Source organism: Narcine bancroftii, chromosome 2 (assembly GCF_036971445.1).
Source record: "Narcine bancroftii isolate sNarBan1 chromosome 2, sNarBan1.hap1, whole genome shotgun sequence".
Taxonomy (NCBI): domain Eukaryota; kingdom Metazoa; phylum Chordata; class Chondrichthyes; order Torpediniformes; family Narcinidae; genus Narcine; species Narcine bancroftii.
The window spans coordinates 221,614,598-221,638,713 of record NC_091470.1 but is presented as its reverse complement, the minus strand read 5'-3'; the positions used below and the strand labels follow the sequence as shown (position 1 = coordinate 221,638,713).

Below are 24,116 nucleotides of genomic sequence, written 5' to 3'. Positions count from 1 at the left end.
AGGAGAACTGTTTGTTTAACTCTTGTTTCACAATTGCGATTATCAGTGATTTATCGGGAGATGCGATTATCAGTGATTAACCAGCGTCCAATGTGTATGTTTTGTGTGTCATGGCTTTGTGTGAGTGTTCTCCCTGCTGCGTATTCCTCCATGTGTAAATAAAGATCATTTTTCCCACAGTACGTGTGCAGGGCTTTTTCTCTTTGAACCCAACTAACCTATTCCTACCGTCACAGGTAGGTACAAGGACAGGAAAACTTTGGAGAGCTATTGGCCAAAGGTAGGGAAATGGAACTAGCTGGTGTAGATAACTTGTTTGGTATGGACAGACTGGGCCGAATGGTGTTTTCTGTGCTGAAGAGAAGTTATATTAATCATGGTAAAATCTATCTTCATTATTAAGTTGAATACACCAGGATTTTTACAAAAAACACACCTAAATGGTTTTGAACATTTCAGTTCAGTTTCGTGGAGTTACTGGTTTCATACTTTCCATGTTACAGCCACCATGTCATTTTCATATTAAGTTTTGTCTTTGGTCTCATGGTGATTTAACTATTTGTTGCAATAAGGAATTGCTTTGCAAACAATGCTATGCTATATTCTAACCAACTGGTATCAGATGGTGACACGTACACAGATCTCCTACTCTTGGATTCAGTACATTGCCAAGACGGGTGGGAGTAAAAAGACCTGGTTAACTTCACTCCAGATATTGAAGGGATATGGATGGGAGGGGGATGGAGAGATATGGGCAGAGTGCTAGTAAGTAGGATTAGAGGAGGGTACTTGGACCAGTGCGGACTAGAAGGGCCAAATAAGCTTGTTTCCATGTTGTAATTGTTATATGGAAGCGAGCTATGAGCATATTGTAACTTTTCTGTCCACACAGTGGTCTCCCTCAGAGTTATAGGTTGGCATTTGTCATTGGAATCGTGGTGGACTGCCCAATTTTCAGAGCAAGTCAAACATTTAATTGCCTGTGCTTCATCCAAACCTCCCTTGTATGTTAGACCAACCTCCGCATTCTTCACAATCCCAAACAATCTGAATGATGTTGTGTATATCGCATTGAATTTGCATTGCAGCACAAAAACCACCCCACTTAATTTAAGTTTTAAACATGGTACAACATGGTAACAGGCCCTTCTGGCACACGAGCCCATGCCACCCAAATGCAACAATTAACCTAGAAACAGGAGCCCCTGGAGGAAACCCACACAAGTCACAGGAAGATCACTTAAACTCCTTAGAGTCAGGACCAGATTCAAACCCAGGTCAGCAGTACTGCAATAGCATTGCAGTAACCACTACACCCTAACCATATATATATTTGTTGAAGCACAGGTGATGAAATGCTTGACTTGCACTGAGAATTTATTCATACAAATACATTTTGGACCCTGATTTTTCCACTTGAATTTGATTCAAATTGTCTGCCGGCCAACCTTGCTATTTGGAATTGTTTCACTGGTACCCACCTAGATCCATCAAATTAATTATTTTATTGTAACTCACGTGGTTCCTAAAAATGTAATAGTCAATTAACTATTTTTTTGCCACCTGTACCAAGATATAATGAAGAGTTTTGCTTTATGTGTTATCCAGGCAAGTTGGTTCATACACCAAGTATTGCAATAATAAATAAGCACATACGACAATACCACAAGGAGTAGTGCTACATTAAGCCAAAGGATGAAAGGTGTAGAGAAGAGTTTGGTGCTTAGTACAGAGAAAAGTCCATGCAAAAAAAAAATGCAATCTATTTAGATCTGGTAACAGCAGAAAAGTAACTGCCCTTTCAATCTTGAGATTTGTGGTTTCAAGCTCATGGATCTTCTGTCCAGCAGAAATGAGGAGTGGGAGTAGAAGAGTGTGATCTTGATGGATGGGTCCTTTTCTTCCACACTGTCTTGCCCAATATACAGTGACCACTGAATATCAAGCAATCAGTTATTAACAATGCAAAGAAAATGTATTTAATGAGATGTCGTTCGTGGCATCAGGACCCCCAGCTATCAGTTTTTGGTGCAATTTAGAAAGTTTAACCATCAATTTACTGGCAGCCAAGTAGCATATTTGGAATTGGATTAAAAAAAGACATGATTTTGTGGAGGAATTTGAGAACTTTAGCAACTATTAAAGGATAAAGAAACATCAAGCAAGAGGAAGTGTGTAAAAGTGTGAATGAAATTGCCAAAAAATTACAAAGAACATTACAGTTGTGGTTTCAAGAGTTTGTCAAACAAATTAGCAAAAGTAAATGTTTGCCTTTAGGAAATGGCACAGTAATTTAGAATTTGAAGGAAGAAACAGCTGAGTAAAGATTATGCTGAATAATTTGGAGAACCATGGACCAATAAACACCTAAATTTGTTGAAGAAAATTAATGCAAAGATTGAGGTGATCAAAAGCTAACCAACACCTTGAACCAGATGGCCAACATCCCACTTCCTAAGAAGTTGGCTGAAAAGACAACTTATGGTTGTCATCTTACAAAAAATCCTTAGGTTTCAGAAATTTTCCATGAATTGGAAAGTAAGTAATGTGGGAAAAAAATATTCAGGGAAAGGATGGGATTAATTGGGTATTAATAAATCAATTCCACTGTCATCAGTCAGAAACGTGTCACAGTCTATAAACGGATATGATTGCAAATTATTATTTATCACAGTGTGGCGGCCCTTCGCAGCTCCCCCACGGGGCCTCACAAAATGAAGGACAAATGTGACGATCCAGCAGACTGCATGAGGCCCGCAGCGCTGCCCTCCAAATTTTTTGGCAATTTCATTCACACTTTTACACACTTCCTCTTGCTTGATGTTTCTTTATCCTTTAATAGTTGCTAAAGTTCTCAAATTCCTCCACAAAATCATGTCTTTTTTGAATCCAATTTAACTGGCCTATCAGGGAAAGTGGATCACAAACATACCAGTCAGTGCTGAGAGGGTTTTGACCACCCCTCTCAGCCTGAGAATAAAAGCAGGGCTATGAGCCCAATAAAGCTTGGTGTTAACTACACTTACCTAAGTTTGTGTCATTCTTTCTGGGAACAGCATGTACTTTCTGAGCTAACCCATATGCAGCTATAACCTCTCCTATTCTATCAGGTCTGCAGAGCCATAGCTTGTAGCAGGCAGGTACAACAGCTAAAATAGTTAGTGAAAGATACAATCAGGTGATTGATAAAGTGGAACTGGTAGTTTGAATGAAAAACCATAAAGACCAAAAGATATAGGAGTAGAACTAGACTATTCAGCCAATTATGTCTGCCTCACTATTCAATCATGAGCTGATCCATTTTCCCACAGCCTGGCCTTCTCCCCATAATATGTGATGCCCTGGTTAATCAAGAACCTACTAATCTCCTTTGTACCCTGATTTTCTAACAGAAAAAGATTGCTACCTAGCATAGGCAGTAACTTAATAACATCAGAAAAGGATTAGTATAAGGATAGAAAAGAGAATTGGAATAAATATGATTATCAAGAAGTTGCTCATTTACAACCTGCATCACTGGCAGATGCAGGAGAGAGCGGAATGCTTTTACACTTGCTAACGATGTAGGAAATTGAACTTTGAGACAATTGCGAAGATTGGTCAGTGAGATAGAGATTGATTAGGTTAATGAATAACAAGGCAGTAGATGAAGTATTTTTTTAAAGACATACAGCATGGTAAAAAGCCTTTCCAGCTCACAAGCCCGGGTCCCCCATTACAGTGGAATTCAAGCAACTGGTAAAAAAAATCAAGGAAATAAAAAAAATTAAAATAAATAAGAATAAATTAAAAAAATTAAACAAACATTTAAAATTGTAAAAGTATGTTTTCCGAAGCAACACACAACACCTTGGTGAAGATAGGAGCAAACATTCAGCCAGAGGACCGCCCCGGTCGTGCCCAGCCCGCAGCAATAGTTTGAGTAAAGTTTCAATAAAGTTGTGTTTGAATAAAATGGTGGCACCCAGGACAAAGAGCCAGTCAGTGCCACTCGCCGCTAGGGAAACTCTCCCAAAGTGTCCCCCTTTTCATGCCTAGTAAGAGTCTTTATCTGTTTTGGTATGTTATTAAGTATAATAGTTCAGTATTATTGGTAACCTAGGTGAGGAGGGAATGGTTCATTAAGACAGTAGCGTGATTAGTGCAGCAGTTAGCACAACACTGTTACAGCGCCAACAACCAAGGTTCAAATGTTAATTTAAATTTTAAACAGGGATTAGCCGATTAATGTGAACTTTACATAATTCTACAAAACAGATTTTTTTTTTCCAAATTACTTTACATTTTGCACTGCCTTTGTTTTTCTTTTAAACTGTTTATTCTTAATCTAGGATGTGCTAGTTGGGCATTATAAGAGAGAGTCTCAGGCAAGCAGAAAATTTGCATATCCGGCATCCGCGATCCCCAGTAGGTGCTGGATACCAGGGTTTTTAACTTGACACCAATAGACCTAGAATCCCTGTAAAAGTTTTTTGAGGGTGGGAGGAAGCCAGAGCACCTAAGGGAAACCCATAGAGACACATGGAGAGTGTACAAACTTCTAACAGACCTGTGTCGCTGGTGCCGTGATAGTGTTACACTAACCTTTATGCTAACTGTGCCACCCCAAAAGTGTGGGAAAACATTATCTTATGTTGGTAAGGAATTGATAAATATCAATGTTCAAGACTAAAGCAGTTAAAATCAAGTGCACCAAGTAATTAGAATTATAAATGGTATGTTGGGCATTGTTGTAAATGTGTTATGGTCAAAGAATAAGGAGGTTGGGCAACAAATTGACAAGCCTTTGGGGAAATCGCATCTGGAGCTTTGAATTTAAGGTTTATATTCCTTTGAGGTGAGATTGAGAAGACTGGTCTCGCGAAAAGGAGCGGCACAGTTGACAATGTCTTCACAGCACCAGTGATCGGGACCAGGGTTTAAATTCCATGCTTCCTGTAAGGAGTTTGCATGGGTTTTCTCCGGGGGCTCCTGTTTCCTCCCACCATTTGAAATGTTCCGGGGGTGTAGATTAATTGGATGTAATTAGTTAACATGGGCTCATGAGCCAAAAGGCCTGTTACGATGCTGTATGTCTAAATTTATTTTAAATTAGAATCGTGGCAATTAGAAGAAGAAGTGACTTTAATTTTTTTTAATTATTTACAACATGGTAGAAGCAGGTTCCGGACATTGAGGTCCATGCTGCCTGATTACAATGAATTAACTTATAGTCCCATATTTTTTGAAGTGTGGGAGGAAACTGGAGCACTTGGAGGGCAGGGTGAGGGAACTGATGGAGACACAGGGATAAGGCAGCAACTCCTTTTGAACCCGGGTCGCTGGCACTGAAATACCGTCACGTTAACCTCTAGGATTACCATGGCGCACATTATATTCTGTGAGTGACTTATTAACGAGGTGCTCAAGAGGTTTCCTTGGATAAGTCTAGAAACATGAATTGTAGTTTCAAATGTAATGATTCAACCACTTTAACTGAGTTGGTGACCTGTGGGTGAGGAATCCACCCTGCTGGCTACTTGTGGTCAAAGGACTCACATCAGGCTGCTGGCGACTGGCTCATTAGAACCAGGTATTGGAACTGGGATTTGAGAGGGTTCTGAGGGCAAGGACAGCCCCAAAGGGCCCCGGGTGCTGAAGGACTCCTCAACGTGTAGGAGGTTTGAACGTGGGTTTGGGTCGCTGATGGTTTGAATTGAACTGGAGTCTTGTGTAGCTGCAGAGGCTGCGGGAGCGCTGGAGGTGAATCCATGGACACTCGGAGACTCTGAGACATTCTCTTTATCAACTGTCAGGGACAATGCTAATACCAATGGAGAATCTTTGTCTGCCTTATAGCAGACTAAACACAATTTTGTGTAATATTACATTTCTGTTTTATTGCATAACAATAAATAATATCAGATATCTGATCTGATACTTCTGCAGCACACGCAGAAATCTTTGGAATTCTCTTCCCCAGCAGGGCACGGAGCCGAGCTACTATGCCTATTCAAAGCTGACATCTAAAGGTTCTTGCAAGTAAAGAGATTTAATGATGTTGATGGCATATGTAGTGAATGTTAATGATTGACCATGATGTGAGCAGGCTTGAAGAATAAGGTGGGTCTGCACTCATTGTTTCAAATATCAATTAGAAAATGACTAAGTGGTCTGTTTCATTGATGCTTGATTTCTATGTAATTATTGACCTGGCCACAGGTGAGAATTCCAAATCCTGCAAAATAATGTTATGTTAATCCATGGGAGATTACGGAAGATTTAACATTGTGTATGAAGTATTCAAATTTGACAGCGCAACACGAGATTTTGTGTTCAATTCTCCGAGCTCGGTTCTCTGATTCAGAGCCTACAACTGAGCCACAGCTTTTCCTAAAGATTGCAAACTCCACTTTCAATGATATGAACGTGGCAAATATCAAGGAGATGTCTATTAATGATTCAGAGAGTTATCTGACAAAAATCTTTCATGCTGAGTAGTACCCACAATTCTCGTTAGTCTGGCCATTTGAATAACACGCACAGATGTCATAAAGCTGAGATTTCCCACCGAGTAAGATTTCTGGTTGATGCATTATTTGTTCCATGAATCGCATGCACTAGAGCCAGCTGGACTGAAATTCAGAAAATTGGCACGTCTTATCCACAAAGGATTCTCTGAGCACATCTCAGTGCAATAATCAATCACTAAGCGGTCCTTTATTTCAAGCTACTTATTATAGTGGTGACAGAATTGTTAGTATAAATCAAACTATGTTGGCTTCATGAATTAATATCTTCAACAACCCTGGTAATTTTAAAGGCATATTCTTCTGTCGATTATAGCACAAAATTTAACTTTGGATATTTAAATATAACTGCGGAGCGGAGGTTAATCCACAGGGCCATCAGAGTGGCAGAGAGGATCAATAGGGTCTCCCTCACGCACCCAACATCAACATGATCTACCAGGATCAGAAGAGGGCTCGCAAAATTATTGGGGGGGGGTGGTCTTCTACCACCCCACACACAACATCCTTCAGCTACTCGCACCGGGAAGGAGATGCAGGAGTACCAGAGACTTAACTATTTGGCTGAGAAAGAACTTCATCCCATGGCTAGTGAGACCCCTGAACAACCAATGAGCTGCTCATATAAACCCGCTGAGACTGTACTATTTATTTTTTTTAATATTTACTTTTATATGTGATCTAGGTCTCTACAGGAAGTCCATGTGCAACCTGCAGAATATCGGCAACAAAGAGGCAACTCCAAGTGAAACTAGAGACAGTCAGATACCTGCCAGCTCTGACACAGATTTCAGACTATTGCAACCTACAAGTGAGGTCAAACACCATAAATGACTGTGATTCTTCACCACCCAATGGGCTGAATACCTTTTATGACACAAAGAAATCAGCAATACCTTTGAGAATCCCTGTAGAAGCTGGTAACCCTGTAACATCAGTCTCTGAGGCGAACATCAGAACATCCTTCGAAGGTGAACCCTCACAAGATCCTGTTGGAGTACCTGGCAGAGCACTGAAGATCAGTGGCAACCAACTAGCATTCCTGAAGTCAGAGGTTTCCACTTGCTTCAAAAGGGCATCAGTCACCCTGGTGTTCAAGAAGAGTAGGGTGAGCTGCTCAATGACCATCACCCAGTACCATTCACATTTACTATAATGAAATTCTTTGAGAGGTTGGTCATTGGCCAGGATTAACTCATACCCAAGTAAAGATCTGTACCCACTGCAATTTGCTACCGTACAATCATTCCACAATCTCACTGACTCTCCACTCAGCTGTGGATCACCAAGACTAAATGTGCATCAGACTACTCTTCATCAACTGAAGCTCATATTTCAAACTATCATAGCCTCAGAGCTCATCAACAAGCTCAAAAACCTGAGCTCTGCACTTCCCTCTACAACTGGATCCTTGACTTGCTCATCAACAACCACAGTCAGTATGATTCAGAAACAATGTCTCCTCTTCAATGACAATCGACACCTCAAGGATGCGTGCTTAGCCCACTGCTACACCCATGACTATGTGGCCAGGCACAAATCAAATGCCATCTCCAAATTTCCTGATGACACCATGGTTGTCAGCAGAATCACAGTTGGCAATGAGGAAGAATAGAGGAGGGATATAGATCAGCAAGATGAATGGTGTCATAAAAACAACTCAATGTTAGAAAAACTAAAGAACTGATTGTGTACTTTAGGAGTGGGAAATGAAGAGAACACAAACCATCATCGAGGGGTCAGCAGTGGACAGGGTAAAAGAACTTCAAATTCCCAGGTGTCAACATCTCTGAAGATCTATCCTGGGTCCTTCATGTCGATGCAATCATGAAGAAGGCTCACCAATGGCTATACTTCATGAAGAGTTTGTGGAGATCTTGTATGTCACCAAAAACTTGCACCTGCAGAAATTTGCATCACAGAGTGCATTCCAACCGGTTGCATCATCATCATCTGCTGATGCACAGGACAGGAAGACTATAGAGATTTGTGAATTCAGCCTGCACCATCATGGGCATCAGTCTTCATTCCATTGAGGACATCTACAAGAGATGGTGTATTAACAAAGCAGCCTCTTTCCTCAAGGACCCTCACCACCCAGGCCATGCCCTCTTCACACTGCTACCATCAGGATGGAGGTACAGGAGGCTGAAGATGAACATCCAGTGACACAAGGATAGCTTCTTCCTCTCTGTCATCAGATTACTGGTATGAACCATGGACTCTACCTCTTCTTTCTGCATTCTTTATTTATCTTTAACTTATCTTTAAATGTAACTTAGACCAATAATATTTGCCTCTTTAATGAACTTCATGACAATGTTCAGGTTTTATAGGTCTTATCCAAAACTGGATTATCTGAAATCCTCTGAAATTTTTTGAACCTGGAAGTGACATCTATTCGGCTCCGAATATTTTTTTTTCGGATAAACGGGGATATCTAAAACAATCCGAAGTTCTCAGTTATCCAAATTTTATTCAGAGATGAACTGATGTCACAGGTTGAAAAAAATTCAGAAATTTGGAAAAACCTCTGAGTAGAATTTCAAGTTTTTATAGTTGGATTTATCCTATTTTGTTCAGGATTTTTTTTAGGTGAGAATTAAACATTATTTCATGCTTAAGAAGCCTTCCCTTGTTGTTTGTTGTTGTTTAAATACTGTTACAAATGATTTGCTGTTGCTACTGGGTTGTTTTTTAAAAAAAAATAGCCAGTTATCCAAAAATATTGTTTATCCGAAATAGGCCCAGTCCCGACACACACATACTAAACACACACACAGTGTGTGTTATGGCAGGATATGTGTTTGCATGTTATTGCAATACATATTGGTCTACGCTGTTTCATCGGGTTGTCCTTGTACGATCAGATGATAATACACCTGAACTTGAATGAAATGTCATTGCGTCCTGATGGAGTTTGTCGTTGAGGGGTCTGATGGCGGAGGGGTAGCAGCTGCTCCTGAATATGGTGGTGCGAGTCTTGTGGCACCTACACCTCCTTCCTGATGGCAGCAGCGAGAACGGAGCATGTGCTGGGTGTGTGAATCCTTGATGATTCCTGTTGCTCTCTGACAATGACCTTCCCTGTAGAGGTTCTTGACAGTGGGAATGGTTTTACCTGTGATGTCTTGGTTTGTGTCCTCTATATTTTGTAGAGCTTTATGCTCAGGGATATTGGTGTCTGGACCATGACGCAGCTGGTCAGCACACTTTCCACCACACATCTGTAGAAATTTCCCAGGGTTTCTGGTGTCATACCAAACCTCCGCAAATTCCTGAGGAAATCAATGCGCTGATGTGCGATCTCAACGATGCCATTAGCACGTGAGCTCCGTGAAAAGATCCTCTAAAATAGGTATCGAGTGAATATGAGAAGAAGGAAGGTGAGAATTGATTTTGGCTCTGTGAAGAGGTATTTATTTCAGATTCCAGCCTGTTTTTTGCTTATACCTTGAAGAAGGGCCCAGACCTGAAACATCTGTAATGCGTTCATCTTTACCTCTTATGGACTCTGCGAGACCGGCTGAGTTCCTCCAGAATTTCTGCATGCCTTTACTACAATCACACTGCCTACAGACTTCAGTGTTTCATTCCATTATTATCATTAACAACAGTGAAGAACAACTAACTTCCAGCTGCAGAACTGTTGGTTCAGAATGGGAACAAAAGAAATAAAATACCATTCAACACTTTGCACATGTGTTAAGTACTGAATGGCTAGAATAAAGTTTTGTAATGACCTTAAATTCATAAGAGATGAAAGCACACATACATACAAATTTGGAGCAAGAGAAGGACACTCGACCCTAAAACCTGAACCACGTTCCTATCTATCCACTCCTATTTTAACCTTTCAGTCTTGCACCTTCTGCCTTGAAAATATTCAGACTCTCCTCTTATTTCTGAAGAAAAGATTTCCAAAGACTCCTGACTTTCTGAGAGAAGAAAATAACTTCATCAGACTTGTGGGTGACTCATTAAATAATGACCTCCGTTCTAGATTCTCTGCCAATAGCAAGTACCCTCTGCATGTGCACCCTATCAAGACCCCTCAAGGTCTTGTGTATTTCAACTAAATCACAGGCTCTTCCAAATTCTAACATCTAACATGTCCAATTTGTCCTTATCACACAACTTGCCCACTCCATACATAGGGCCACTTCTTTGAATCACTTCCCACATCTTCTCATCCTTCCTTACTGGATACCAGATGTGGTCTCGAAGTCCCATTTTACTGCTGTGAAACTACTCTACTTTTTGCATTCGATTTGCCAATAATTTGCCAGTTGTACCCAAATCCTTCTACATCTCGGTAATATCATTCCGAACTCTCACACCAGATGCTTCCTTGCTGTTGTTTCCTCTACCAAGATTGACCGCATCACATTCTACGACATTCTACACTGAACAACATTTGCCAGATATTTGCTCACTTCATTTAAACTATGTTTATTCATTTGCAAGCTCTTTATCGTCACTTCCTAATTTAAATATTCCTCCCACCTTTATGGTTTCAGCAGGAAACAGAAGCAACGCGGATTTTCTACAATAATTTAGGCATCTACCTACTTAGCCAATGTAGGCTAACAAATATCCATTCTTCTATGTAATTTGATGAGCATGGTTGAGTTCTCTGCGTAAAACACCCTGAAGGCTTCAGTACTTCTAAACTGCCAGACATTGTAGAGAGGACAGAGGAATGGTAGAAACAGGATGGATCTTGCATAGGGACAGTACAGATCAAGGGAGATGGTTGTCCTTCCTTATAGCAATCATTGTGTGATTTTGTAATTTGGTCTTGCAGGAGAAGGGAGCGAATGACAGCAGACAAAAATCAAGCAAGAGACAATGGGCCAGGGTGAAGACAAAGTAAACTCCAGAGTTTGAGAGGAATGGTGACATTGAATTTGACGTACACTGATGTCCAGGACACACAGCTTGTGCCACAAATTTTACATCCTTGCCAATCTTTGGTTTCAATTCATTTAAAAAAAAATTAAATTTAGACATACAGTACAGTAACAGGCCCTTCTGGCCTATAAGCCTGTGCCACCCAAATACCCCAATTAACTTGGTATGTTTTGAAGGAATCCTGAGCTCCAGGAGGAATCCCACACAGACACAGGGAAACATACAAATTTCTTACAGACAGCGCCAGATTCGAACCTGGGACACTGGCCCTGTAATAGCGTTGCACTAATCACTATTCTAAACGTGCACCCCTTACATTAGCTTTAATGTAAAAGACTAGAATTCAAACTTTTCCTCATGAACGGATGATAAACATATAATGGAGAGCGTGCTGCCAGGCTGCAACATTGTGTGGTATGGTAGCTGCAAAGCATTTGATCAGGATTCAATACATAGCTTCATCAAAATTGTTGACAAGATCATTGCCGTCTCTCTTTCCTCTTTTGATGATATAACCACTGCTTAAATAAGGCTCAGAGAATTATTGAGGACCCTTTCTATCCATCACATGAGATCTCTGTCCCACTTCAATCAGGAAGGAGGTACAGGAGCATCATGTAACTCAGTTCTATGTGTTGCATGGTTGGGTGGTCGGCAGCTAAAATGGATCCCTCATCAGGCTTGCCTGGTGTGGAGAGTGGCTGGACGCCCTGCAGGATGAAAAACAAGACCTATCAAAGGGCAGTCAAACCGTCTCGTAGGGTCAACAGCCATCTGGCAAACATGTCCCGCGAAGCACGGAAAGGGCATCCTTTGCATCAAAGCTTGGTCTGGCCCATTCACTGCAACAGAACTTCCCCCAGCCATCTTGGACCTCACCATGCCACTGGGATCTAGGAGGGGATGGCGAGAGGGTGGGTCTGGACCTGTCCAAACCCCTACTCACCTAAATCCATTCACGCACACGCTGTTCCTTTCTGAGGGGATGGATTGCCAGAAGAAGAAAAGACAGGAGCATCAAAATGAAGACTGCCAGGCTTCTTCCCACATGCTGTGATAGTGAATGGTGTCCTATGAACCCCTTATAAATGAAACAAAAACATTTATGTACTGTTTATTTATTTATTTTGCATTTTATCTTTCTGTGGTGCAGTGAATGTAAGTGCACAGTGGCCCAGAAAAATGCTGTTCCTGCTGGTTGTATATGGACAGCTAGGTGATAATGAATTTGAACTAGATACCATATAAAACAGAAAGAAAATTTTAACAATCAAAAATCACAGTAGATCCAAAACATGGAGAAGTTTTTTTTTCCCTACTTCGATAATTATGTGTACATCTGCTTAACAGACAAGCATATCCAAAATGCTTGCCTCATAAGACAATGCCATAGGTCTGAATGTGCAGCAGTAGGTCAGTGAATGATGGATGAAAATTGCAGTGGTTGTTTTACATTTGGTGCTGTCATTGTAAATAGACATGACATTTACAATATTTGTAGTCTACATGCCTGATTGCGGCACTGTCTGTTCTTAAGGCAAAACATACCCCAGGCCGATTAATACTAACCCTACTTTCCCAGTGACTTGACGTTTGATGTGTTGCGATGCTATGTGCCCTTTTGTAAGCCTGAGATCCCTCAGCACCAGGGGCGAGCATATGCCAATCCATTTTGTTATTGAAGAGTTACCCAGAAACAATGCAAAGACATTCATACAACTCCTGACAAGTCAATCAACATGATTTTATGATGGACATATGGGCATCAATTGAAGCATTGAAGTTATGACTAAAATCTGTTATATGGAATTCTTAAGAACCACATTAAATCAATTTGACAAATTGATAGAAAGATGGAGACACTGATATGCAGATGGACAGATTGATGGATGATGGATGTGGAAGATGTTTTCTAAAACTTAATGCACAACAAATGATTCTACTGATAAACTAAAGCTGTGCTTGGGGCTTGTTTTTTAATGCCCACGTGACCAAGTTCTCACCAGTAAATCTAATGTGTGGCTGATCTGTGGCATTTGCAGATTGGAGGACAAATTGATTCCTTTACAACCAGAAGAATAGAAAATTCTGGATTCACCCAGCAGGTCAAGCCACTTCGACTGGAAAAGAAGTTAATGTTTCAAATGGAAGGCCATTCATCAAAGCATTCATTCTATTTCTCTTCCCATGAGTGCAGACTGCCAGGCACTGTATTTCCAGTATTTGTTGTTTTCATTTTATGTTTTCAGGAATTGCAGTTTTGTTTGATTGTCATTTAATAAATATACAGCTCCAGTTTGATTTCATTTTGTTCTTTTTGCTTCAAGATTATCAACGGCTGGTTGGCTTGGATTTGGTTAAGGATGTTCAGGGAATTTTTCTAAATCAATAGATCGAGGTACAGATGAGTGGCAAGACTGAATTTCCTATTAGGGAATGAGACAGAACAGATGACAGAAGTACCGTATGTGTAGGGGAACATTTTGGGTCCAGTGATCATAATGCCATTAGTTTCAAGTTAATTATGAAGATGGATGGGTCTGGGCCTCAGATTGTGATTCTAAATTGGAAAAAGGTCAATTTTGAGGAAATGAGAAAGGATCTGGAAGACATGGATAGATGTTTTTTTGCAAGGATCTATGAGGTAAGTGGAAGAACTTCAAAGGTGGAATTTTGAGAGTACAGAGTTTGTTGATCCTGTCAAGATTAAAGGCTAGGTTAGTAGGCAGAGGGAATCTTGGTTTTTGAGGAATATTGGGGATCTGGTTTGGAAGAAGTATATAGCAGATGAAGGCAACATGGAGCAAATTAGGTAAATACTAGAGGACTTAGATTAAGGGTGAAAGGGGAGAAGTTTAGGTGGAACATAAAGAAAAACTTCTTAACACAGAGAGTGGTGAGATTGTTGAACAAGCTTCCAGTTGAATTGATGAGTGCAGGCTCAACTTTAACATTTAAGAAGAATTTGAAAAGGTACATGGATGGGAGTGGTATGGAGGGCTATGGACTGGCTGCAGGGCATAAGAACGATGCCACACATGAAGGCCAGGAATTGGACTTGATTGTCAGAGGCGGCTTGAGAGCATTTGATAGCAGTGGGAGCTCGTCCCCACTACCACTCTTCGACTTTGACAACCTTTAGAGCTCCATGCTTCTATGATACTGTAAATGTATCATTTATCTGTATGTGTGTTTGCACTTTTGAGGTATGGAGAACACTGTTTCCTTGGGTTGCATTTGAACAATCAGATGATAAGAAATAACCTGAAATAAACATCGCTAAATGTAGAAATATGCAACAGAGAGCAAATCCATGCTAATATGAGTTCACTCTCTTCCATGGTTATTTTCCTTCCTCTAATGTAAATTTCTTTTATTAAGAGAGGCAACAGTTGATGTATAAAACACAAATATTACCAATTTTATCTTTGCTATAATTCTTCCTAAATGCTTCTTTCCCCCCCCCCATTGCTTAAATGAAAACGATTCCTATTCTTCATTACATTTATCCCTGCATTATCCTTGACCATTTAAAAAAAAACTCTATTAAACCCCTCTATTACCTTCAGTATGCCAAATAAAAATAGTCTTAATCTTTCAAGCTTCTCCTTTCAACTCAATGCTCCTGGAGAATATCAGCTGAGAATCTGGTCCTGCAACATTGGTTTTATATGCGATAAAAGGATATTGAGGCACTGGTACAAAATAAATATGTCCTGAGAATGCCAGAGTTATACAGTTTGTTTGAATGGGCTTGGGTTCACTTCTCTCACAGATTGAGGCTGATCAACAATTACGAAAGGGTTCATTAGAAAATGTGCATAGAAAATCATTGTTCTTATGTTTATAATAACTTTGAAGAAGGCTATTCATCCTGATGGATGAATTGTGGCTCGCAGGGAAGCAATGCCATCGGTCCTCTTCCCTTTCTGTTGTAAAATATTCTCTCTCATACATGCCCATCAAGATTATTTTTTAGCTATTAAGTCATGCCAATTAACCTACGAGCATTGGGATTTCATGAAGAAACCCATGCAGTCACAAAAGAGAATGAGCAAACTCCATCCAGTCACTAGTGGAGATGAGGATCAAATCGACATGTTGAAAGAGCGAGGCAGCAGGATAAGCAGCTGGGCCACTGCACCACACTAATGGGAGATCGAAACCACGGGTGAAGTTATAGAAACTGATCATCAGGAGTTCATCTGGAAATTTAAGAGAGATCACACCCTGTGAGCAATTGGAATATGAAATTTGCTACATCAAATGTTTGAAGTAAATAACGCTGGTAGGTAAAATGATAAGTCAGGTATGAGGGAGATTGAAGGGAAATAAAAGGGTTCGATGAATTAGGTTAGGGGCAAGCTCGAGAGGAGCATAAATCAGGTTTATCCAATAATCTGTTGCTGTTTCCCTCATTCCATGTAATCTTGTGCAAAATTCTTTCCAAGCAGTGTATCAAATGAATGATGATACAAATGCAGTTTATTTTAATCAAAACCTCTTCATTCCTGAGCTATATACTGTAAAATCTCTAATATCCAGCACCTATGGGATCACAGATGCAAATTTTCTGATTGACAGGGACACACTCTTACAATGCCTAACTAATATATCTCCATTAAGAATAAACAGTTTAAAAGACAAAAAAAGTGCAAAATGTAAAGTAATTCAAAAACAATTGTAGTCCTTAATTATGTAATTTTCACTTTAATCAAGTAATTCCCGTAACTTACAAAATTTAAAGTTGAACCCAGTCTCTCAAGCTGTAACAGTGTTGCGCTACTGTGCATAATTAACCCTCCTCTCCTAAGTTTGTAGATAAAGCCTTACTTATATACTTAATACTAATAAAGATAAAGACTCTTACTAGACTGGGATAGGGAAACACTTTGGCAGAATCGCCCAAGTGCACCGCAATCTTATTCAAACACAACTTACTGAAATTTGATTCAAACAGTTGCTGCAAGCGGGGCATGGCCGGAGTTGGGTGTTGCTTCGGAGAACATTTACTTTTACAATTTTAAACTTTTATTTAATTTTTTTTAATGGATTTATTTCTGCAATTTTTTTTTTCTTTGCCAGTTTGGTTGAGTTACCGGTTGCTTGAAATCCGAACATTAGGGATTTTACTGCAAGCCAGTTTATAAAATTCACAATGGCACAAGTAATTACATGACTCATTTAACTATGGTTGCACGGGGGTATATTTTGCACTTACCTCGATAGGCACGGCTAACCTTGGGGCGGTACAGTTCGCGTAGTAATTGCAACGCGATTAGAGTGTCAGCGACTCAGTTTGAGTCCAGCACCCTGTAAGGAGTTTTTGCGCTCTCCCCGTGTCTGTGTGGGTTTCCTCCAGATGCTTTGATGTCCTCCCACTCTTCAAAACATTTCAGGTTAATTGATGTATTTTGGCACGGGGGCCTCTATATCGATGTTTAACCATACTCATCTTCCAGGAAATTGATGACATTAGGTTCAAAACTAATTTGATAACTACCTGCATTTAATACAGAGTGGATTTGGGATGACAATCTGGTGCATCAACTGATCCTGTGTGTTACCAAATTACCAAATGAAAATGATTCATTTATTCTTCTCTACATCCTCAGTCTCCTAAAGGATCCAGAGAAACAGAAGAACTGCAGCTGTTGGAATCTTGAAGACGAAGAGGATCTTAGGGGAATGCAGTAGGTCAGGCAGCATCAATGGAGAGAAATGGACTATCAATATTTTGGATATATGAAATGCTGAATAATTCAACTCCTCTCTGTTTTGTCTCCCCATCCCACATTAGCAGCTACGAGTGACTGTCTTCTGATGGTTTAATCACATCCTACCCTTTCTTTATGTATTTTTAACTGATGTGCTATTTTATTCCTTTACATAGCCATAATTTTTATTTTTAATTTAATTTAGACATATTGCATGGTAACAGGCCCTTTTGCCCAATTGAACTACAAGGCCCGGTACATTTTGGAGGGTGGGAAAATCCACAGGGAGGATATGCAAATTCCTTACAGACAGCATGGGGTTCAAAACTTGGGCCCAAATGCTAGCGCTGTAACAATGTTGCGCTAACGGTACTGACAATGATCATGTACGTTATTAATCGAAAAATTAGCTCTGTTATCGGCTTAAAAGTACAAATGCTGTAAGTACAAATCCTGCATCCTGCAGAGCTGCAGGATGTGGTCAGTAAACAAGAAATGGCCCGGCCCGATGCATTACAAATCTTAATCGGTGACTTTAACCAGTCGTGTGTCAAGAAAACCCTGCCCAACAACTATCACCAGCATGTAACCTGCTGTACCAGAGGTCCTAGCACCCTCAGACACTACTACACCAAGATAAGGAAGACCTACTGATCTGTCCCAAGACCACATTTTGGCAAGTTGGATCAGCTGACTGTGCTCCTTCTGCCTTCATACAGTCAGATCCTAAAATGAGAGGCTCCAGAGATTAGGACAGCTATAAGGATGCTTAAGTCAGCAGATTGGACAGTTGAAAGACTCAGCTGAGAATCTGAACAATTACACCAGGACTGTCACACACTTTATAAAAACACCTGTGGCAGGGCCTAAATAACATAACCTACGACAAAATCAAATCTGACGGAGTAACAAAAGGCAAAACTTCACTCCCAAAGGAACGCAATGACTTCTACGCCCAAGGAACACACCCTCCTCATTCCCATGATTCTGTCTGTGCCTGAGGATGACAGGCATGCTGCCTTCAGAAGAGCAAATCCGGGGAAAACATCTGGCTTGTACAGTGTACTTGGTTGAGTATTAAAAATCTGTGCTGACCAACGATCCAATGTATTCACAGATATCTTCAACAATTCACTCCTTCAAGGAGTGACACCAATCTGTTTCAAACAGGCATCAAAAAGGCCCAAGAAGAATGCCTAAATGACTAATGACCAGTAGCACTTACATCAACAGTGATGAAGAGTTTTGAAAGGTTGGTGTTGAAGCATATCAGCTCCTGTCTGAGTGGTGACATGGCTACATTCCAGTTCACCTATTGTTGCAGCAGGTCTATGGCAGATTCCATCTCACTGTCTACAAAAAGCCCTGAAACATGTGGACAGCAAAGATGCATTCATCAGGATGCTCTTTATCGACTTCAGTTGGGCATTTAACACCATCATCCCCTCAAAACTGATCAGCAAACTCTAGGACCACAGACTCAACACCCCACAGTGTAATTGATTCATAAATTTCCTCACCTCCAGACCACAATCAGTGAGGATTGGTAAGAACAGCTCCTCCAAAATCTCCATCAGTTCCAGAGCATCACAGGGCTGCGTTTTTAGCCACCTGCTCTATAAATTTGCTGATTATGCCACGGTAGTGGGTTGAATTAGAAAGGTGTTGAGTCAGCATACAGAAGGGAGATTTAAAACTTGCCTGAATGGTACACCAACAACAACTTAACACTCAATGTCACCAAAACTAAGGAGCTGATTGTTGACTTCAGGAAGGGAAAACCAGAGGTGTAAAATCATCGGGGGATCATAGGTGGAGAGGGTGAGCAAATTTAAATTCTTGCAAGTTAATATCTCAGAGGATCTTTCCTGGACCAACACATTAATGACATCATGAAGAAAATATGTCGGCACCTCTACTACCTCAGGAGTTGTGGAGAATTAGAATGACACCAGGAATTCTAGCAATTTTTTACAGATGGGTGGTGGAAACTAGGCTGACTGTCAGCCTGGTATGAGGACACCAATACGCCTGAGCGTAAAGCCCTCCAAAAGGTACTGGAAACAGCCCAGGACATCACAGGCAAAACCTTCCCCACTATTGAGAATATCTACAGGGAACATTGCCGTTGGAGGGCAGCAGCAATCATCAAGGATCCACACCACCCAGCACACACTCTGTTTTCTCTGCTGCCATCAGGAAATAGTTATCGGTGCCACAAGACTCGCCCCACCAAGTTCAAGAACAGCAGCTACCCCTCCACCATCAGACTCTTCTATGACAAACTCAATCAGAGACTCACTTAAGGACTTTTACTTGTACACTTTATTGATTTTCTTTGTTCTCTCTGTGTTGCACAGTCAGTTTGTTTAGAGTCGTTATCTGTTTACAGTTCTTTATTTGTTTACCATACACTGTGTAATTTATTTTGCATTGCCAAAAAGTGGTAATTCTGCCTCACCTGCAGGAAAAAAAGAATCTCAGGGTGGTATGCGATGTCATGTATGTACTCTGACAATAAATTAGACTAAATCTGAAGCATGGGAAGCATAATTAGCAGCTAATGTATCTGTGTGTTTAATGGTGGGGACTGCATGTAATAGCAATCGGTTGTTCAGTTTCATCCGATGCAGCTGTTTTGCTGTGCTTTGTCTTGTCTGAGTGTGTGGGATGTGTCTCTGTCTCTCTGTGTCTGTCTGTTTGTCTGTCTGTCTGTCTGTCTCTCTCTCTCTATATATATATCTCTCTCACGTATCGTCTGAACTGGTCTGAAAGTCTGTATCAACATCACTTATTCCGGGAAGGGGGAGGGGGGCATGGCAAGATGGCGTAGAGGACAGACTCCTACTCCTACTCCTCCCCAGCCAGTTTATTTAAACACCTGTTTTTAAACTTTAATCTAAGTATATAAACATTTTATTTCCACTTTTTTCTAAGTACATTATTTGTCTATAATGGCAGCTAATATTAAAAAAACCTAAGACTCAATTACAGAAAAAAACTACTCTTTAAAAGTGCTGAAGAACTGAGGCCTATCTGTCCAGATGGAACCATGGAGATGCTGTCGGGAACTTCCAAGCCACAGAGAACTCCAGCTGAATTTATAGAAGGTGTGTCCCAAGATGTGATACTGGAATCTAGACTGAACTCTATTTTCACTGTTTTGGAAGGGATAATATGTCTCACCAAATGACCCAAATGCAAACTACAATGTTTAATGTGTCTGAAGATATAGCCACACTTAAGAGAGATGTTAATAAATGCAAAAATTGTGGGCCTTTCAGAAGATATTGAAGGAGCAGATCCAATAAAAAATTTTAAGGACTGGATCCCAGAGATGTTGGGTAAAGAGTTCTTTCCAGGTGGTTTAGTATTGGAAAGGGCACATAGAACGCTAAGGAAGAAATCATTACTGGGACAGCCATCACGAGCAGTTTTAATTGGGTGCCTGAATTATCAGGATAAAGAAATGATTTTGCGATTGGCTGTATCGAAGGCAAATCAAAGTCAAGCTCCAATGATGAGTCAGAATAATAGAGGTTTTTTCTATGCTGATTTGAGTCAAGAAATTATTAGACGCCGACAGGAGTTCAATTCGGCCAAAGATGTGTTGTGGCGGAAAGGATATAAATTTGCTTTTCGATACCCTGCTGTGTTGAAGGCTTTTAATGGCAATTATCAATCTCAATTTTTTGAGAATGATCTTAAGATGGAAAGAAGGAGGTTTTGACACACAGTCTTATTGATGTTGAAGATTCGAACCAGTCATTGAAACTGGAGTTGCTGGGCTAAATATTTCTATGACGTTGAATTACATTATTATATATATTGTATTTCTGGCTGGGGGGAGGTAGATGGCACTGATATCTTTGATAGCCATCTGCCACTGCTGGGGTTTACCACACCCAGTTTTTTAGGGAGTTACTATCTTTGGGTGTTTTTTTTTTCTTTTTGGGGGAATTAATTGTATCCCTTTTTATATTAACTTTTTCTATAATAGGGGAGGAAGAGTGGATTTCATTTATTAGCAGGAGAGCAATTTTTTGTATTAAGTGATTATATTGTTAGTTTGTTAAAATGTCAAGTTTAAAATTTGCAACTTTCAATGTTCAGGGATTAAATAATCCAATTAAGCGAAAGCAAGTTTTATCTTATATCAAGAAAATGAAAATTGATATTGCTTTTTTACAAGAAACACATTTGACTGAAAAAGAGCATTTGAAATTGGAAAAAAGATTGGGTTGGTCATGTGTTTTTTTCTTCATTTAATTCTAAGGCAAAAGGCTTAGCAATTTTAGTTCATAAGAATTTATCTTTTGAGTTGCATACTGTAGAAGGGAATGCTGGGAGGGTTTTAAAAGTGGACTGTAAAATCTTTAATGAATTTGGACTTTACTTAATATTTATACACCTAATGTAGATGGTGAGTGTTTTATTTCAGATGTTTTTTGTTATTAAGTCAAGCTAATGAAAATATTTTAGTTGGGGGTATTTTAATTGTGTTTTGGATCCTTTGATGGACAAATCCCCAAAATGTATTAGAAAATCAAAGATGGCGATACAAATTGGGGCTTTAATGAAAGATTTAAATTTGGTAGATATTTGGAGATGGATTAATCCTGCAGAGAAAGATTTTTCTTTTCATTCTTCTCAACGTGATTCCTTTTCTACACTAGATTTTTTTTAATATCAGCACATTTACAAGGAAAGGTATTGCAGGCAGAATATAAGAGTAGAGTTATATCAGATTTTTTTCTTATGAAATTTCAGAGGTAGTAAATTCATCCTATAGATGGAGATTTAATACAATGTTGTTGAAAAAACCTAAATTTGTTACTTTGGTTAAAGAACAGATTGATTTTTTCTTAACTGAAAATGCTAATTCAGTTAAAAGTCATTTTGTATAATGGGATGCGTTAAAAGCTTATTTAAGAGGGCAAATAATTAGTTATACTACTAAAGTTAAGAAAGGATATATGGCTGAAAGTCTTAAATTAGAAAAGCAAATTGAACTGGAGAAGGAATTTCAGAAGAGAGTGATAGAAGATCAGAAAATAGCTTTGACTAAATTGAAACTGCGATATAATTCGTTACAGACTTATCAATTTGAATGTTTACTTAATCGGTCTAAGCAACAATACTATGAGTGGAGTGAGAAGGCACACAAAGTACTTGCATGGCAGTTAAAGAAGGAACAGACCTCAAGAGTTATTAATGCTGTTAAAAAGAATTCAATAGTTACCTATAAACCTCAGGAAATCAATGACCAGTTTTATTCATTTTATAAAAAAATTATATACTTCTGAGGGGAGACGGGATAATGGATCTATTGATTCTTTTTTATCTACGTTAACATTATTAACATTAGAAGAAGAGGATATTATAGATTTGGAAGCTCCGTTTACAGATCTAGAAATTAAAACTGAGATGTTGGAAATGCCTAATGGTAAGTCACCAGGTGATGATGGGTTTTCGGTGGAATTTTATAAAGTTTTTTATGAGGATTTATCTTTGGTGTTTGGGGAGATATTACAACAAGTGACTGAACATTACGAGTTACTAGAATCTTCTTCTATGAGTTACCAGATGTAATGGAAGATTCTAACCAGTTTCTGTTTTTAATTTGCAGCTTTGGGTTCAGCAAGGCTGAGAACCTGCTTGTTTTTTAGAATTAGCAGACATAAGCTAAATTCCACCAAGAGGCCGGAGATGCAGTTATCTGACGAAAGGACATCTGTGTGCCAAGAACATTTAATCTTCTTGCTTGTTTTGGTCACAGACTGTCAGAGGCCTAGCCTTGATGCAAAATAAATCATTGTATTCAAAGTGATAAGCTGAAAATTATGTTATTCGTTAGAAGCCTAGCATGCTAGCTTGCTTGCTTATCTTTCTTGCTGTGCTGGGAATAGGTGCTTGGGTAAGCAGTTTTTGGGGTAATGTAAGTCATGGTCCCACTGCTGAAGTTTGAGACTCTCCGAGAGGTGACAACATTTCTCAGCAAGAAGAACTTCTGGAGTCCAGCCAACGTCCTGGTCAGGGGAGGTGGAGAAGCGACTACCGGCACCCTGACAACCTACTACAAGTGTGCAGTCATTGCCTCGCTTCGGCAGTTGGGACCAGTCCAAGCATCGATGGGTATAGTTGGGAAGAGCTTGCATATTGTAGTGTGAAATCAGCTTTTGAATTTGTAATAAACATTTGTATAATCTGAACTGCTCCCGGTGTGTGTGTCTATTTTCTTTCGGTAGCTCAAACACTGTGACCAATCTAAAACGAACAAAATGAGAGGTATAAGTTTAACCAAGACACCAGAATCTTGTTCTAGTGCTTTAATTACCGTAATTCCAAAGAGATCCTTTAAAGGTGTCTTTGTATAGACCTATTTCTTTATTGAATGTGGACTACAAAATAATAGCTAAAATGTTAGCAAATCGACTTGCTAAATATTTGCCTAAATTGATACATGTAGACCAAATGGGTTTTATTAAAAATAGACATGCTTTAGATAATATTCTTCGATTAATTAACTTGGTCAATGCGTACCGGCACCAACCCAACCATCAAGGGTGTTTGCACTTGATGAGGAAAAAGCTTTTGATAGGGTCGAAAGGAATTTTTTTATTTAAGGTTTTGGAAAAGGTTAAATTTGGCCCTTTTTTTTATTGGTTGGGTTAAAGCTTTATATACAAACCCGACTGCTAGGGTGGAAACAAATGGACAAGTTTCATCATCATTTAAATTGACACGTTGTACCTGACAAGGTTGTCCATTGTCACCAGCCCTGTTTGCATTGGGCATTGAACCATTAGCTCAATTAATGAGGCAAAATGAACAGATACAAGGGATGAGAGTTCTGGATGAAGAGCATAAGATTAATTTATTTGCAGACAATGTTTTGATATATTTAACAAACCCAGAACAATCCTTGCCACATTTACAGGAATGTTTATTACAGTACAGATCATTATCTGGATAT

The 24,116-nt window shown here is 39.6% G+C and overlaps 1 long non-coding RNA gene across 2 annotated transcripts; it reads left to right on the top strand.

The window, feature by feature from the left end:
- The first annotated feature begins 207 nt into the window (after nucleotides 1–207).
- On the top strand, nucleotides 208–23,331 carry LOC138755094 (uncharacterized). Of its 2 annotated transcripts, none has more exons than XR_011352022.1 (5): nucleotides 208–280; nucleotides 5,963–6,102; nucleotides 7,195–8,717; nucleotides 17,039–20,250; nucleotides 22,770–23,331. It is a non-coding gene; the product is annotated as an uncharacterized lncRNA (long non-coding RNA). The 2 variants fall into 2 exon arrangements; XR_011352023.1 differs by having other exon boundaries at nucleotides 209–280; nucleotides 5,966–6,102.
- The last annotated feature ends 785 nt before the right edge of the window (nucleotides 23,332–24,116 follow it).